The sequence below is a fragment of the Stenella coeruleoalba genome, assembly GCF_951394435.1.
Source record: "Stenella coeruleoalba genome assembly, chromosome: 12".
Classification (NCBI taxonomy): Eukaryota; Metazoa; Chordata; class Mammalia; order Artiodactyla; family Delphinidae; genus Stenella; species Stenella coeruleoalba.
This window is the reverse complement of record NC_137158.1, coordinates 15,063,308-15,082,614: the sequence shown is the minus strand read 5'-3', so window position 1 is coordinate 15,082,614 and position 19,307 is coordinate 15,063,308. Positions and strand designations below refer to the sequence as shown.

The 19,307-nt window shown below is 37.9% G+C and overlaps 1 protein-coding gene across 17 annotated transcripts in view; it reads left to right on the top strand.

Annotated features, from left to right (window-relative positions):
• LOC307195169 (uncharacterized protein) overlaps positions 1–19,307 on the top strand; it is a 665,726-nt gene that overhangs the window by 280,153 nt on the left and 366,266 nt on the right. Inside the window, exon 5 of one of the 17 annotated variants that reach the window (XM_079939119.1) lies at positions 14,441–14,528. The exons of the other annotated variants lie outside the window; for them this stretch is intronic. The gene's annotated coding sequence lies outside the window, so the exon portion shown is untranslated. The remainder of the gene's footprint in view (positions 1–14,440; positions 14,529–19,307) is intronic. 17 annotated transcript variants of the gene reach the window in all.

Sequence of the window (19,307 nt, the reverse complement as noted above, 5' to 3'; positions counted from 1 at the left end):
GGAGGAAACATGAAGTCCTCCATTTATGCTTATTCTCCTGTAAGATCCCTGAGAAGAGACTAGGCATAGGTAAAATGCTTCTACCCAAATTCTTAGAGTTCTTTATGGTTAATCCTATGCCTCAATATGATTCTTTATGTTATACCACTATTCATTCATTCTTGAAGATTCAGTTTATGAATGAAGGTGTCTGGGAAAACGGTCATGGATTTCCAGACTAGGTTTTGTTCACTTAACCTTATCCCTCCCACTATTTTGTGAATAGCTCTATCGTTGCACTTAAAACATCTAATTGCATGTCTTCTTTAATATCTCTACTTCTTCTATTACCATGCATTACGTGAGGGCAGGAACCATGTCATATTTATTTTTATTGCTCCCAAATTTAGAACAGAGTCTAGTAGGTACTTAGTAAAATGCTTATTGAATGGGTATACACATTGTTTTTGGCTGCAATGAAGTTTAGGTTTTAAAGAATCTAGTAATTCTCAGTGCCTGTAGATGTCTATAATAATCAATAAGCTCCCTCTCTATCTCAATATTTTTTTTTCTGATAATAAATTTCTTACTGTCACACTGAGGCAAGAGTTTCTGTATTTCCCAGAGGTACTAGGTATAGGGAAATCAATCACCTGGCAGTGTTCCATGGAGCAAATAGCCTAGAAGAATCTGTGTGGGAAGATTGATTAAAGATTGCACTGGCTGGGATATTGCACAGGCTGGGATGTATAAGTGACAGTGAGCTGACTTGCAAGCCTGGATAGAGTTGCCCTCAGAAAGTGAAACTGGAAATCAACACCCATTGAACTGGAACAAAAATATACAAGTTAGCTAAGGAGATGGCCGACTTACTCCCGAGGAAGAGGAACACATGACTGAAACCTACTGAAGATGTTATACCTGAAAGAAGGCGATATCAAGCAACTGAGGGGCTGGGCTGGAAAGGAAATGTGAAAGCGGTGGGTACTATCCCACGTCGCTCTGGTGCTCTTCTAACCTCTTCACGGCAAGAGAACTGAGCAACAGGGGTATCCCTTCTGTGGAGACAGCTGTTTCAGGTTGCCTTTGCCAGGGTGGTGGTGTAGATCGTTCCCATGGAGGAAATGGCCTGGGCACCACGAAGTCCAGCCTGGCAGGAACACAGCAGTGATGACGAGGGGGCTGGCGCAAGTGGCCAGGGGATAGACTAAGTGTGTTGGGGGGGAATGATAATGTCCCATTGATTGTAACTTTTTAGGTTACAGGGGCCACTGAAGGTAACTAAAGCAGAGACTAGTGTTAAGATATAAGATCAGACTTCAGTTTTTTTTTTAATACAGAATAAAATGAGTAATGAATGATTAGGGGAAACCATTAGAGGTTTTTGCAATACAGAACAGGTGGGAAATGATTAAGGCCTAAAGTAAGCTGTGGACATGGGAGAGTGTGGAGTATGATCTATGTGGCAAAGTAAACACCAGACAAAAAACATAAAGCACTTCTAACATTGACGACTAGCAACCACTCTTTCACATCACTCAGCTACCTCAACTTCACTTTGGATAAATAGAACACCTATGAATGATGCTGTCACTAAAACTATGAAGCACTCTTTTTGTAAATTAGTTTTTACTGTGGTACATATGCATAACATGAAGTTTACCATCTTAATCCTTTGTTAACTGTACAATACAGTTGCACTGAATACATTCACAATGTTGTGTAACTATCACCCCTGTCCATTTCCAGGACTTTTTTGTCACCCCAAACTGAAACTCTGTACCCATTCAACGATCGATAACTCCCTGGTCTTTTCTCCCCACAATGTGACGCCCGGCAACCTCTATTCTACTTTCTGTCTCTATAAATTTGCCTATTCTAAATACCTCGTATAAGTGGAATCATACAATCTCTGTCCTTTTGTGTCTGCTTATTTCACTTAGCATAATACTTTTAAGATCCATCTCTGCTGTAGCCTGTGTCGGAACTTTATTCCTTTTTGTGGCTGAATAATATTCCATTGTATGCCTGTACCTCAATTTGTTTATCCATTCATCCATTGATGGACATTTGGGTTGTTTCTGCCTTTTGGCTACTGTGGATAATGCTGCTATAAACACTGGCACACAAGCATCTGTTTAAGTTCCTGTTCTCAATTATTTTGGATATATACCTGGAAGTTTTAAAGCCTTCCTTCACTGGGACAGTGTGTAGGAAGGAAGTGCCGGATGTGTGGACCATGCCATCGAGAGCTCTGAATCCTCATTACTGTTCTCACTGCTCAGACCAGAGAGTCAGATCATCAGCTCATTCATTCTGGGACATGACAATGCCTTGCATTCCAAGGAAATGACACTTCTGTCTCTCCGAGTTCAGGACAACAACTGCGTGTAACGTTTTTCCTCACTCAGTAGGCTACGCATCCAACAGAGTCCTTCACACAAACACCTGGGCTTTTCTCCAGCAGGACACAAGCATGCAAATATGTAAAAGGTTCTGGGCTGCAAGGCTGACTCCCTGCTGTGAGAGCCTGGAGAGCACAGAGACTAAACATCTGTTTTTCAAATTGAATTGCTTTGTTTGTTAATCTAGCATAATCAGCTGCTGGTGCTGTGGCAGGTCTATAGATAGGTGGAATTAATCAGAACTCTTACTTAACAATCAGAACCTCAGCTGCACACTCCAGTTCAGGAACAATCTAACCAGCAACCCCTGTGGGCATGTAGAATTTGCCAAAAGGCAGCCCAGAGTAAGGTTGAAGTGAAACTAGCCCCTGGTAGGTCCAGGAGTTTTTTTGTTTTGTTTCGTTTTTGAGGTACGCGGGCCTCTCACTGTTGTGGCCTCTCCCGTTGCGGAGCACAGGCTCCGGAGGCGTAGGCTCAGCGGCCATGGCTCACGGGCCCAGCCGCTCTGCGGCACGTGGGATCCTCCCGAACCGGGGCACGAACCTGTGTTCCCTGCATCGGCAGGCGGACTCCCAACCACTGCGCCACCAGGGAAGCCCTGTATAAGTTTTTACGAAGCTAAGATGCAGGAAGAAATGTTGAAGGTAAGAAAATGTAACAGAAGTAGTTTCTCCATTATAGAGTCCCTGAGGATAAAAACAGAAAGAAGATTTTTAATCCTGCGTGTTTATAAGTCATTAGCAGAAAGATAATTTTGGCAACTTCCTTACCTGTTTCATGTATGTCTTCCATCTCCTCAATGAGGGTCACGGCCATTTACATCATTTGGGGAGATAAAGTTTAACCCCCAAATCCCTAAGAGAAGTTGCACAGTGACTTGAGTTCATATGAAGGTATAAACAAGTGGGTTTGGATGGGAGGGTGTGGGCAGTGGGCAGAGGAAGAGACAAGAAATACTGAGTCCACTTAGGGAGAGCTGTGCTGGGAACGCTGGGAAAGGGGAGACAGGACAATGGGAATGAAAACAGCTGACTTTAAAACTGCTCAGAGCTAACTCTGCATGCACATTATTATTAATTTTCTTTGACATTAATGATTTTTACAGTAAGCCTTGGGGACTTAAACATATTGGAAACAATTGAGAAGAGCAGTTTTTCTCATCTGAGCCTCTCCTTGCAGTGTGTGTGTGTGTGTGTGTGTGTGTGTGTATGTGCGTGTGTGTGCGCGCGCGCGTGCTGTTTGGACACTATTGTCAGGCAAGGAGACAGAAGCACAGATTCAATATCTGTTTTTGCAAATTTGTCCCTCATGGTTTTGAGGCTTCATTCAGGCAGAATTTCGTATTGAGTTTTTCCTGTCTTCACTTAGGAAACACTGGACCTTGGGACTTAAAATTGCTCCATTTGCTGAAGCTCTCCATCCCTCACTTGCCCTTAGGAAACAGAATCACTTACTGTCACAAGGGGTTGCTAGTTTGGCGACTCCCTTTCCTGTCACTGTGTCATTCTCTTATTGTACCAGTTTGGTGTGAAGAAGAAAAATGTGGACCCTAAAAATTACTAACCTTGTTCTTGGTTTGGCATGGCTTTAAGACCCGAAGGTTTTGTGGGCCCCCCTTAACCTTACCTGACAGTAATACTCTAAGAGGAGTGAAAAGGGAATGGGTTTGTTCAGACTTTCAGGGGGAATGATATTTTCCTTTATTCTGTTTTTCATTGTAAATTATATTATAATACTTTAGTGCGTTTGAATTTGTCCCGTAGATCCAACAAGGTACTGCCCTGCTTATTGGGGTTTGAAAACTACATATATTCATTGTCAAGCCAAAACAGGAGCTCCGCATCCAAAAGCTCTGAGTCTCTCATTTGTTTCTTTGTTTTGTAAATGAAGGATCAGTTTGGAGGCAACTCTCCCTTTGTCTGAGTTTGTTACAAGGAAAATAGAACATATAGACAGAACAATCTGGAGCCTCCATGAAGAAATTAAACTTTCTGCATCTTTACTAGGCTATTATTAATTGATAAAATGTAGTTCTCTGTAAACTTGAAAAAATATTTCCTGAATTTTTTGGGGGGTGGGAAAAAGAAAATTGAGAGTATATTCAGAAGATAATTCAGAACATTCTAATATTAAAGGTAATTTGAACTTGTATCCAGGAGGCTCTTAGAAAAAGAAAATTTGAGCTACAGCAAGAAAGTATTAGCTTAACTTAGAGAACAGATCATCACTTGGTCTCGATAGAAGAGCTGGATGACCCAGAGCCGATTCCATGAAAGAAATGCATCATTTTGATGAAAACTCTTGGAATGTGTATGAAGTGAAGCAAGAAAATGAAAATAGGACTGGTCATTCACGTGTATGTTTCTTTCAAAGCTGGAAAAACACATTTGAAAGTTTCATAACTAACCCCAGTTCTGGCCTAAATTTAATGTGAACGGAATAGGTGGTATGTCTGTATCTCTTGGCTGAAAATTCTATTTACTTGGATTAGATACCCAATTTAGAAATTATGATCATTCCAGTGTGCATTTATTCTGGAAAATCTTTAGCCAATTACAAATCAGCTTCCAAGGTTTTAGAACTATTAACATAATAAGTTCGCTAACCCATGTATCTCCAGTCTAGAACTGTGCTTAACCTCTATCTGCTATTCAGCAAATATTTGTTGAATGAAAGAACTAAGTTGACAGAGAGAAGCAACTCCATCTCTACAGTGTATAAATTTAATCTCCCTGATAATCAGAATGGGAACTTTCCTTGGGGTGTAGGGGAAGTTCTGGGCATCTAGGAATTCATATGAGGACGTTTGAGGAAAGGGAAACCCGTGGAAAGACTGGTAGGTTTGAAGGTTGGAGAGAGCCTCAAAGGCAATTTACCCTGGATTTAGATTTTTCTTTAAATTCTGTCCAGTCACAGTTGCACAGAGACTAGGTTAGAGCAGACGTTCCTAAGCTTTCTTCACTCCCAGTGCCGTTAGTGTCTTGGTGGGCTTTTCTTATAATATGCCCAGACCAAAAGAAAAAACACACAGTTCCATTTATGAAGTAGGTAGGAATAAACAACTTAATAAATATTTAAGTCCGAACAACTTAATAGCCGTTTGAATACATAATGCACATACATTAAAAGAAAATAAATTTTATTTCACTCCAAAATGGCCTAACTACTTACTAATGAGACGTGTATGCCTGTTGAGTGCTGCACCGCTTCTCAAATTTTGGTATCACCGTCAGCCTCATTTTTCTTTTCACACTACCGTGTAGTACTTGATTTTTATCACAGCAACCATTGTAAATCCAGTTTCACAAAGATATGATGTCTCGAAAGGAACATAACAATCTCATGTTAAAATTGCCCATACGGTGTCTGATGGATGTCAGGGATTGCAGTGTTTTCCTCAAAAATTCCCATGTCCCACTGCACCATGTGAGTTCACTTCAGTGTCTCAGAGCCCCTTGGGCAATATTTGGAAAACACATGATTATAGAGATGAAAGATATACAAGATAATAATAATAATAATGTTAACTGCTGACTCACCAAAAAGAGCACCATCATAGAGCTAAACTACGTTTATTCTTAACCCAGTAAGGAAGATCAGTGTCTTGTGGAAATCTTATGAATATTTCTGAGGGGGCAGGTGAGGGCCAGGATATTTGTGAGGTTTCTGGAGTCAGTGTAAGGTCTTCCCATGCAGTAAACTGATGGGGATTTGACAGAGTTCATGACATAATAGTTTAGAATCTGTGGCCACAGTGAAGCCAGGATTTCTGAGGGAGTGTGGAAGCATAAGTAATCATTTGACAAGTCCGATTGAGTGGTCTACTATCCTGAGAAGGGAGGTAATTAGGGCTTGCTGAAAGTTCTGGATATATGGATTTGGAGGAAGTTCCTGAAATTAAAAATAGTTATTTGTACTTTCATCCTCTTGGGCAAGAGTTTTTTGGGAGAGTCCAGTTAATGTAGACATCGGGCTGTGTGGTTTTGGTTCTTAATAAAAATGATAAAAATAACAATAGTTATTGAGCCTTTTTCTTGCTACCCATGGTTCTCAGCACTTTACCTGCATTCTACTTTAAACTATTCTCAACAATTTCATGAGGTAGGAATTGCTATCCCTATTTTTACAGAGCAAGGATATGAAAGGAAGGCACTTACCTATGGTCAGGGAATGAGGACAAGAAGAGCATATGTCTGTTTTTGTTTTTGTAAACAGTGAAAAGACAAGGGCAAGTATGATAAGAGTAATTCAGGGGTTTGTGTATTTATTTTCAAAGTGTTATTTCAGTTTCATATTACTCCTGCTATGGCCTTATAATGGCCCATGGGCCTCCCTACACAATGGCAGAGGGGCTCCTCTGTTTTGACCGGACTGTGGATACTGCTTGTTGTAGCTTTCTTGTTTGCTAATCCTGGTTGCCAGTGACCAGCTACCCAGAGCTGACCTCATGCCTCACACTGCTACTGACAGTTCTGGGAGAACTCCTAAAGAGCAGCAAAGCCTTTGGACATGGAGAACAGGCCTTCATCTGGGCAGCACAGAGGGTAGTGCACAGTCTCCTTCTTTATGGTGAGTTGATTACAGATTGTGACTTCATTCTGAAAAAAAAAAATGCAGCGTGAAAGTGATTTGCATCCTTGCTAGCTTAAATTTTTCTTTCTTAAACTTTAGATGGCAATACATGTAGTAAAAGAACAACAAATTTTGATATAAGAATTTTGGGGTTGAATTCAGGCTCTTCCATTTCCAAACTGTGTAACTTAATCAAGTGACTTAGCATCTCTGAACTTCAGGCTCTTCTTTAGGAAATAATAGTGACTATGTACTTCACAGGGTTGGTGGGAAGTTCCAATAAGGTAACGTTAAAGTATATTAAAGAGGATTTTAACACAGTAGAGTATTATACATATATTAATTATTATTATTGTTGTTATTACATGATTCTATGAAAGTATGTTACATACACTCAGTTATCAGTCCTGTAATTCTATTTCATGTTCCTTTGTGCTAATATGCTTATTCCTTGAGGCACAGGAGTTCATATACATCATTCTGTAATTCTGGGCATGTTGTAATATAACACCATGGTGGCTCATTTACAATAAACTAAACATTTCTCAGCATAAATGCACACTGGATTGATAATTATTTCTTCAAGCTGTATTTTAACTTGGTAATTTAATTTTCATGCAGCCTCTTAACTGCAGGATTTATATGTGGCAGCTTAAATACATGCCCACTGACACACACCATGACACCATGGTCCACACTCATAAATTCATCTTTAGAAAGCTTCCTCACTCTAAGGGCAAAACTCAAAGGAAGTTTCAGCAGGACCATACGTTCTCTGAGGGAAAGTTGTACTCTTCGATTTCCTTTTAGTCCTTTGAGAGGTACAGCTCTCATTTACATCAAAATAAATTCAGGAAGTGAAGGAGGATATGAAGAAATACAACACTAATTGTAACATTTATTTGGCAGTTGTCAGGTGTGTCGGCATCAATAAAATAGTAATCATGCCTTTGCGTATAGTGATTTATTTTGTTTTTATAGAAAAAGGGCTTAAGGAGGAGGGTACAGGATTTTCCCATGGATCCAAGGATAGGAAGGTAGTGGGGGCATCATGACAGGAACTTGAACTGATATTCACTAGGATCCAGGACAGATTTTCTTAGCATGTGCTGGTAATACATGGGACCATTTCAAGGCATCTCTCATTGTCCTTTTCTTCTCAAAGAATGTTTTTTTTTTTACTCTGTTTGCATAGCTCTCTATCACAGCTTCCTCAGAGTGGGATCTTTTGACCTAGGAGCCTACATCATGTGACAAAGAAGCAGCCACCATTGACTGACTTTTCTGCTCTTTGATCCTATTCCAAATTGCTGGAGAGAAACCCTCAATAGTTCAGCCCAGTCTTTTCATTACTAGTCCTTATGTAAACTGCCCAGCGGGTTATAGCCATGGATTGCAGACCTGAAGTACAAACATGACTCCAGGGGCAGGTGGTGGCAGCTCTCAGAGAAGGGAACCTGGGCAGGATAATCACTGCCAAATCGCAAGAACATAAAATATTTGAATCATAGAAACTCTTTACTATTGTCACAGAAATATTAGCATGCAAAAACTAGGTTTACAGAAATATGGATTTAGTTTACATCCTTAGTTTTATGTAATGATCACGTTTGTGAACATTGTTTTAGCCGATCCTATATAGTGCTTGGAATAGTTATTTAAAGGAATTCTACAGGTGAATCCTTTTAAAAACATCCAATCAGTCAACATGTCTTTATGGAACATCCATTTTTAAGCACACTGTATTACATATATGATTTCCTATGGTCAACAATGAATTGATTTACCTTATGTTATTTGAATAGATATGTTATAAAGGTTTATGGTTCCTTAGACGATGGGGTTGTATTTGGTCATAAGTTTGGGGGTTGCTCCTTTAGTCTGTACCTGCTGTATACAGTCTATATACAGAAGTATTGTCTTAATTCTAAAATAAGCATTTGAAAGAAGATGAATGTGACTGGGGCCTAGTGAGCAAGGGGAGAGTGACACACATGCACAAACACCACGAAAGAATCAAGGCAGATGTCAAGAAAGCTCTTTGTGAGTGCTGTGACTTTTATTTCCAGTATGTGAATTTGCTCGTTATAGCAGACCTCACTGAAGACCAGTGCAGCTCGCAAAACTCACTCTCAAGTTGTTCCCTGACTCATTAAGTTAGTAATGGTTCTTGGAGTGGCGAAAAATCTGTACCAGGTGCAGTTAGACCCTTAGGTCTCCTGGATACTAGGTTTCTCTCTCCCAAGTAGGAGACTCGCCATTAATGTTCAGAGGAAACAGAACATGTGAAGCTCTGAACTTCTGTACACAAGTCACAGCAACTTATGTGTGTGACAAATTTTTTTAAAGAAAACCAAAAGAAACAAAGACAATGAAGGGAGAAATAGGAAACACTTAAACAAAAGCAATGGTTGTAATTGAAATTCTCAGAAAGACAAGAAATAGTGCATCCACTACAAACAAAAAAAATAAAAGCAAAAGTATGATGCTTATATAAATAAACAGACTCAGAAAGTGTTCTCGGAAATTAAAATAAAATCATTTAGAAAAACCAAATAGATGTTGAGAGAATCCCTGGGAAAATAGAATCAAAAGATAAAGAAATGGAGAAGAGAAGAAAAGAGATAAGAAAATTAAATGATCAATCTAGGAGTTCCAGCATTCAGCTCATAGATATTGCATAAAGAGAGAGGAAAGAAAACAGACATTAGGAAATTGCTCAAGAGATAGAAGACAAAAAATATTTCCAGAACTGACATACAAGGGTCTCCAAGTTAGAAGAACCCAGCAGGAGCCCAACAAAAAAGGATTCACATCAAAGCACATTTTAATGAATTTTCAGAAGTTCTAGAAAAAGTAGAGGCTCCCAAACTTTCCAAAGAGAGAATTAAAACCAAAAAAGAAAAAGGATGCACGTTTACCTCCAAACACTCTAGAATCAAAATAACATTAGAATTGTTGAAAGCAACATTGGGGTAAGAATATTATGGAGAGATAGCTTAAAATTCAAAAGGAACATAGTTTTCAACTTCCAATTATATACCCAAACTATTATACAAATATCTGTGTAGAATAAATATATTTCCGGATTGAAAACAATCATTATTAATTCTTGTGCTCTTTTTTCTCCAACTTTATAGAGGTATGATTGACAAATAAAAGTTATACATATTTAGGTTGTATAATGTGATTTTTTTAAGATGTACAATGTGATGATTTAATATACATATACATTAGTTACTGCAGAATGAGCTTTAGCAAAATGAGAGAAAACATGAAGATAAACGACAACATGGAACCCAGGGAAAGGAGGTCCAGTTCTTGAAAGGAATCCTTTCTTCCTTCCTGCCTGTGTGCCTTACTTATTTCTTTTTCTTCTTTCCGTTTTTTTTTTTAATTGGAGTATAGTTGCTTTACAATGTTGTGTTAGTTTCTCTTGTACAACGAAGTGAATCAGCTATATGTACACATATATCCCCTCCCTGTTGGACCTCCCTCCCACCCCCCCCAATCGTACACATCTATGTCATCAAAGAGCACCAAGCTGAGCTCCCTGTGCTACACAGCAGGTTCCCACTAGCTACCTATTTTACACATGGTAGTGTATATATGTCAGTCCTAATCTCCCACTTAGTCCCACCATCCCCTTACCCTCCTGTGTCCACATGTCTGTTCTCTATGTCTGAATCTCTATTTCTGCCCTGCAAATAGGTTAATCTGTGCCATTTTTCTAGATTGCACATATATGTGTTAATATATGATATTTCTTTTTCTCTTTCTGACTTACTTCACTCTGTATGACAGACTCTAGGTCCATCCACATCTCTACAAATGACCCAATTTCATTCCTTTTTATGGCCAAGTAATATTCATTTGTATATATGTACCACATCTTTATCCATTCATCTGTCGATGGACACTTAGGTTGTTTCCATGTCCTGGCTATTGTAAATAGTGCTGCAGTGAACATTGGGGTACATGACTCTTTTTGAATTATGGTTTTCTCAGGGTATATGCCCAGTAGTGGGATTGCTGGGTCATATGGTAGTTCTATTTTTTAGGGGACCTCCATACTGTTCTCCATAGTGGCTGTAACAAGTTACATTCCCACCAACAGTGTGTGAGGGTTCCTTTTTCTCCACACCCACTCCAGCATTTATTTTTTGTGGATTTTTTGATAATGGCCATTCTGACCGGCGTGAGGTGATACCTCATCATAGTTTTGATTTGCAGTTCTCTAATAATTACTGATTTGAGCATCTTTTCATGTGTTTGTTGGCCATCTATATACCTTCTTTGGAGAAATGTCTATTTATGAGCTGTTTGTATATTTTGGAGATTAATCCTTTGTCAGTTGCTTCATTTGTAAATATTTTCTCCCATTCTGAGGGTTGTCTTTTTGTCTTGTTTATGGTTTCCTTTGCTGTGCAAAAGCTTTTATCATTTTCCTATTTTTAACTTGAAAAATGGTGCCAAAATTTAAATTCTATCACCTGGAATCTGTAGATGTTTACAACTCTTAATGCCACGTCCATTCCCTTTGTCCAAAATAACCTTTGGCATCCTCTTTCTTTAATGAGTCCTGTGGTTATTGACAGAGTGGTGGAGAGATGATCACAAAAGTGGAGTGACTAGGGCGAGAAACATGGTGGAGGACACTGAACTAATGAAGAATATGAGGAAAGCCAACTGAGAACTTCAGGAAGCAGAATGAAAATCAGAATAATATGTTTTCCTCTGGACAGATAGAAATGGAATTAAAGCTTGGTGGGAAAGTTTGAAGACTTAGCTTGTAAAAGAACCTCAGAGCTATCAGAATATTTCATGCTTTCATTAGAAGTTCTGCATCATCTCTTTAGAACCATGAGTACAAATTATTTACTACAAATATCCTGAGAAGCAGTTGAGGAAAATTTGTTGTAACAAACAACTTTACTGCATACCAGAGAAATCATTTTAGAAGGAAACTGGTAATTATTTTGTCAAATATTGCCCTCAGATCTATGGTTAGCCTGTTTTTATACCTGTGCATTGTTCTGTAGTTCATACTGAATGAAGAATAAAGTAAATCAGTTCTTTAGCACATTGTACCTGATACTATGTTTTTATCAATGAGCTTTCCTCTGGGGAAACATCACTTAAATGAAACCATTTATTCCATTTCACTGTATTTTTATACCAATACTTTAATGAAAAGGAAATGGAAGAAATTGGTTTGTACTATAAGAAACTGAAAGCAGTGGGTCTGTGACCTGAGTAACTGTTTTCCCTATGATAATATTATGATATATGTTATCTGTCTCTATAGATATAATTGAGTATATGAGCATTAGCTGTTAGTGATATACTTCTTAAATACACTTAAAAAGTTAGATGTTTAAGAGACATGATACTTGTGTCAGACCTTGCCTGTACTACCCACAGCTCCTCAGAAGGGGCAGAGCTATGTTTGGTTCCTTGGCATCATCTGAGTGGGTTGGAAGAACTCTGAAATATTTTTATTCTCTTCCTTCCACATCTGTCCTGATATCCTTGTCTTCCTTTTCTTCTCTTCTCTCTTTTTTTCCCCTCAAGTTTAACACCTAGATTATGTCCAGGCTTCTGTGGTGTCTGTGCACTATGTTTAATACTCAGCCAAAATTTTCCTTCACCAAAAACTGCAAGGAAATTGACACTTGCAAGATTGTTGGCTTTGAGCCAAATTACACAGTGAGTTCCACTTCTTAAAGAAACAAAGCTTGAGAGGTTTATGTGAGTAAATCTGTCTGAGCCAATAGCTAAACAGTTATTTGGAGTGCTCTGAAAAATCTTGCTTCTTGTTTTGTTCAAGGAACAGGCTATTAAAGAGATTAATAAACAGTGGTGAATGTTAGCCTATTCAGAAGATTTATGCGATTATACTTCATTTTTCTTCCCTTTCCACCAGGCTGAGCTGACAGTTTTTGTATTTATTTTTCTGAGCGTAAGCATGCAGTGCACAAGAAGGCATAACCCAGTAACAGAAGAGATGAGAAATGTCTAAAGGGTATTTATGAATATGGACACAAAGTTAAAACTGAGTTAATAGTTTTGAGTGTTGAAAATTCTGTAATTTTTGTCTGTGATTGTATTTTTAGAAGAAATGTCATGTGTTTTTTCTTTCATAGGTTAGGTTTGTAAATGGCTTATTTATGTACGATGTGAGGTGTGGTATGGGCCTGGATGTTGTGTCTCTACCTATGAATAAAGAGATGGGCCCACTTGAATGTTAACTCTCCCATTGGCTATGTACTATCTCAGATGTTTTTACCTTCAAGCACAGATGGTTCAGGTCTTCTATTTTTCTCTGCTTCTCAAATTCCTCAAAGTTGGTATGTCTCAGAAGTTCTTTCTCAAAAAATTTTCCTATTTTGTTCATTGTTTTTGTTACTAGTGCAGATAGTAGTATCATATTTCCATTGCTAACACTTGTCTACAAGTGGTCAAATTTAGAGTTGGTTTAGATTGCTAAATATTTAAAATGTAATTGGTATATTATGAGAGAAAAGAGGTAATGAATTTCAACTTTAAAGATTTACTAAAATAATACACAGTAATTTCTATGACATTATAATCATAGACTCAGTGAAAGAAACTATTCTAAGGAAAAAGTGAATATATAAGAAGAGATTATAAGGAAAACTTGGTGACAAAGATAGGTGAGCTCAACAGGATTGGTTTTGATTAAAGAATAGAAACAAATCATACTTTTATAGAGGAGGCAGCTATGAAAGAACAGTTGGAGTTTGAAAGAAAATTTAAAGTGTGGAGGAACTGAATTGAAGAAGTTTATATTTATGACTGTTATATTTATGTTATCTATTCATAATCATCCCTTCTCCTCCCCACAACCATCATTCTTACTTTATCAGTCTGATTAGTTTCATCATAACATTTACTACTGCCTAAAATTATTTTGATCTAAGCATTTCTTTAGTTATTTAATATCCACCAGCACCTCTAGAATGTAGAATCCATGAGATCAGGACACTTGTCTGTCTTGTTCATGTTGCATACCTGCCATGTGTCTGTGCTCAATAAATATTTACATGAATGGACATTGTCAATGAATCTTCATATAAGGACAAAGGAGGAGTACATTAGGGTGATAAAAATCTCTAGAACATATAGTGTTAAATAATTTACCTAATATTCATGGTATTAATTACAACACCAATTTATAGAGTACCTGTTATGCGTTATGAACAGGCAAAGCAATTTGTATATACAAAGTCCAATATTCACAATAACCTACGAGAAAACTATTACTATGCTCAGCTTAGTATGAGTAAACTGGAGCTTAGAAATATGTTTGAAGTAAGGAAGTTGATAACTAGCTTGGCCATTTATTCAGCTAGAGATAAGTAAACAGATTTTGAGCAATATTTTTGACCCAGTTTTGTTAAAAACATAAAGGTTGAAAGGAATCATTTGCATGGTAAAATAGTTTTCTCCATTTATTTCAGACAATCTAGCAGCTGGAGTGGAGGAAGAAATCTTCCCAGAATTTCAGATAAGCAAGGGCAAAATTTGGTGAGGTGCTGTGGGGATCAGGTGAGTGGGTCAAAGTCTCAAGGATGACTGTAAATAGTTACACTGACTGGACCTTGGGTCCACATCAAGTAGGAAGACAGACAAACCTTGGAATGACCAATAGCCTGGTACTATTTGAGAATATTTCACTGGGAAGGAGTGATCAAGTGAGGTTGACTTATTGTTTTCTCACATTTCATCGACTTTCTAGCTTGACTTCATTCCTTACTACCCTACTGAAACAGTACTTTCCATTGTTTCACTTAGGACATTATGGGAAAATTTCCTCATCATTTGCTCCTTTTACATCATCTTTGTATGGAATCTCTCTACAGCATTAAATCTTGTTGGTTGTAAACTTCTAGAAAGTCTTCCCTTAATTTTTGTAATGCTGCATTCTATTGACTTGGTTCCTATTTTGGTCTACTTTCTTCACCTAGCCTCTCTTTCTTTATCTACCCTTAAGGTGTAAGCATCGTAAGAGATGGTAATTTCTTCTGATTCTGTGCTCATTTTCTGGGATTTATCTATGCTCAAGATATCACCATGTCAGACATAATCCCTCGAATGTCCAAGTGCCACTAAACATCTCTTTATGGATATCCTGCTAATAATTCAAACTCAATACATCCAAACCCAAATCCATTTTTCTCTTGACTTTCATGCTCCCATCTCCCAAGCCAGCTCCTACTACCTACCCTCAGTTGATGATTCTCTTGGTCATGTAGGACAGAAAGCTCAGAGTAGCTCTTGACACGCTCATCAACAAAAGTCTAATTTTCATCTGTCACCATACCCTCTTTGGGTAACCTTTTTCACCCATTTCACCCTCCTGCACCCTCCTTCCCCACTAGTAACCACCAGCCTGCTCTCTGTATCTATGTGTTTGTTTTGTTTTGTTTTCTTTCTTCATTTTAAAAAGTACATTACATATATGAGTGAAATATTATGGTATTTGTCTTTCTCCATCTGACTCATTTCACTTAGCATAATATTCTCAAGGCCAATCCATGTACTCAAAAATGGCAAGATTTCATCTTTTTAAGTGACTGAGTAATATTTCATTGTATAAATATATATATATATATATTCATATAAAACACATCTTCTTTATCCATTCATTCTTTTTTGGGCACTTAGGTTGTTTCCATATCTTGGCTTTTGTAAATAATGCTGCAGTGAAAATAGGGGTACACTTAGTTTTTTGAATTAGTGTTTTCCCTTCTTTGGTTAAGTACGCAGAAGTGAAATAGCTGGATCACATGGTAGTCTATTCTTAATTTTTTGAGTAATCTCTATAATGTTTTCCATAGTGGCTGCGCCAATTTACACTCCCACCAACCATGTGCGAGGGTTCCCTTTTCTCCATATCCTCTCCAACACATGTTATTTCTTTTCTTTTTGATAATACAATTCTAGTGGGTGTGAGGTGATATCTTACTGTGGTTTTTATTTGCATTTTCCTAATAATTAGTGATGTTGAACATCTTTTCATGTGTCTGTTGGCCATCTGCATGTCTTCTTTGGAAAAATGTATCTTCATCTCCTCTGTCCATCTTTGTCGGGAAAGCCTTTATTTCTTCTTCTATCTGAAGGATAACTTTGCTGGATAAAATATTCTTGTCTGAAAATTTTTATCTTTCAATATTTTGAAATGTCATTCCACTCCCTCCTGGCCTGTAGAGTTCTGCAGGGAAATACGCTTATAACCTAATGGGGGCTCCCTTGTATGTTACTGTCTTTTTTTGCCTGGCTACCTTTAAAACTCTTTCTTTATCAATGACTTTTGATAGTTTTAATATGTGTCTTGAAGAAGGCCTTTTTGCATTGAGATGATTAGGTGTTCTCTTAACCTCATGGACTTCTATGTCCAGTTCCTTCCCCAGGTTTGGGACGTTCTCAGCTATTATTTCTTTAAATAAACCCTGTTTCCTTCTCCCTCTCGTCTCTTTCTGGGATCCCATTATCCTTATGTTGCCTTTCCTAATGGAGTCAGTTAGTTCTCATATAATTTCTTCATTTTTAAAAATCTTCATCTCTCTTGTCTTATACCTGAATTATTTCTAGATTTCTATTTTCAGGCTCACTAATTCTCTCTTCCATATGGTCTGCTCTCTTTCTGCTTCTTTCTATTGCGTTCTTCATCTCATTTATTGAGTTCTTCAGCTCCCAAATTTCTGTTTGGTTCTTTTTTAGAGTTTCAGTCTCTTCAATAAAGTATTTCTTCTCTTCATTAATTTTATTCCAGAGATCATTGAACTGCCTTTCTAAGTTTTCTTGTAGCTTGTTAAGTTTCTTCATGACAGCTATTTTGATTTCTTTATCAGTTAGATTGCAATCTGCTTTAAGTTTGACTTTAAGTTTGGTTCCTGGAGAATTGTCATTTTCCTTTGGTGATATAATGTTCCCTTGGTTTTTCATGGTGCTGGATGAGTTGTTCCTCTGCTGGTGCATTTGAAGTAGTGAACACCTTTCTTATTTAGGTAAAGGTTTTACTTTGATTCTAACAATCCAGCAGGTTGGTAATAAGAGGACTTTCTTTTGTTTTTCGGTAGGTGGCACTCTAACTCAAGTTTTTGGTTCCTCATACCTGTACTGCCTCTGGCTGTATTTGAGAGTTGGCACTTTCTACCCTCCACTGCTGTGGCCCAAGGCGTTGCCAGTGACCTCTTCATCACTGCTTGTGCTTCCAGGGTCTCTGGTGCCTTGGTGCTGACAGTGTTGCTGCTGTCCCTGGCATCATTGCCAGGGGCACTGGGATGGCAGGTACCTCTGTTGTGTCCAGGGTCATGTGGGTGGCTGGCCCTGCCACTGTGGCAGGGGCTAGGGGAGAGTGGTGGGGGGGGCCTGGTTACCTCCACCTATAGGGTTGTCAGCTTTGCTGGTGCTGCCATCATGGGTGCTGGTGGAGGGGCAGAATCATGGGCACCCCCTTGGAACTGGGGTTATGACCTGCCCCTGCTGCTGCCCTGTTCTCTGTGGCCATAGGCCCCTCTGTGGCTGGGGGGCTTTGCTGTGTGTGCCACTTCCCCTGCTGCTGCTGGGTTCTCTGGAGCTGTGAGTTCAGGCACCATGGCTGGGAGGCCTGGAATTGTGTCCACAACCTCTTTTCCCCTAGATCCACCTCTTCTATATGTTCTAACAGTCACTTTTAGCTCTACATACATGTGGATCTCTCTGGCATCCTGGTGTGTTGGGCAGAGAAACCTTTGTTGAGTTATGGACGTTTTACCAGTTGCACATTGAAGAGGAGAGACAAAAGGAGAGTCTTATGCCACCATGATGTTGACATCACCCTATGTGACATTTTAATCCATGATGTTGATAACATGGCTAACTAGCAAAATGAGGTGTAGTCTATTATCAGAAGCTAAGGGGTGGTGGGGTTACTGGTTCAGAAACATGCTTGATTTCAAGGATAAAGCACCTAGGGATTAGGAATTTACATTTGATAAATACAACTGCCCCCCTCTCCACCCCAAAAAATTTATAGATTGAAGTGTGTGAGAGCTTTTTCTTCACTTAGATTAAAAACTATGCTACAAAGATGCTACAAAGTAGCTTTCCCTCAAGGTACAGAATTTTGGATGTTTGCATGCTTTCTTTTGACACATCCAAAATGGCAAAAAAAAACAAACATAAATCTTTTGGGGGATGAGTCTGGCATGAATGAATAGTAAAATGGGCTTGAAATAAACGCAGGCATGCTGTGGCAATTATCTTGGACTTATGCTCCTATTACAACAATGAGTGTGATAACAATTATTAAAATGTTACTAGAATTCATATAACCTAGGACAGAGGCAAAAAAGCATCCTTTCTTGTGTATCATTGTGGGTTTCTCTCTTTTTTAAATATTTTATTGAAAAAAATTCCTGCTCTCTTTTGGAGATATCTATTAAAACTATGAATACGTTTTTCTAAAATAGAGATTTATAATATAGACATAAAATTTACTTTCCTTGGTGATAACCCAAAATATATTAATGTGACATTAATGCCTATCATCTTAACTTCCACTAAGACAGTGTAATCTATAAAAATTCATAACAAAAAGAAAACTTGTTTCTTTAATTATATGCTCCTAGATCGTCTTTTTGACATCCTATCCCAGTCATTAGATTTGTAGATATTTGAGTTGTACCATTGTCCATATTCTTTTTTATACAGTTTGTGACTCTATTAAAAGTCTCATTCATGAGATGATTGGTAATCCAAATATGTTTTCAATATTTTATTATTAAAATTAATTGCTTATCGGTGGTGATGCTTTATAAATGTACAGTCAGATATCAATGAAAAAGTGTAGTACTGTTGAATTATAAATGAAAGTCAATCTCTTAATGTGAATTAATAAGGTGTAAGAAATAAATTTTCATATATTTTGCTACTTCATTACCCACATTAATGGCTTAAATGAAAAGCTATTCTATGTTCCCTAAGATCTAGTTGAATCATTTGTCAAAACAGGTCATAAAAAAATCTCTTGAGATCTTCACTAGTCTTGTTATTTAATATAATTTTGTCCAGATACCACTTTTATTGTTTTTTCTTTCCTATAGTTGAGATCTAGCTTAATAATTCAATGTCTTTTGAGCAATAGGCAATTCAGCTTATATCTGGATAATGTTTTTTTTTTTTTCTTGTTTTTGTTGAAGGTGGTACTTGGGGGCAGCTGTGAAGTACCCCTAAGAGCTTTTAAATAGGGATAATGAGATTGTCGTTTGAGAGTGAAATTATAAAATCAATAGATAGTGGCTCAGAGCAGAAATACATAGTCAAATGAAAAAATTAAAAAAA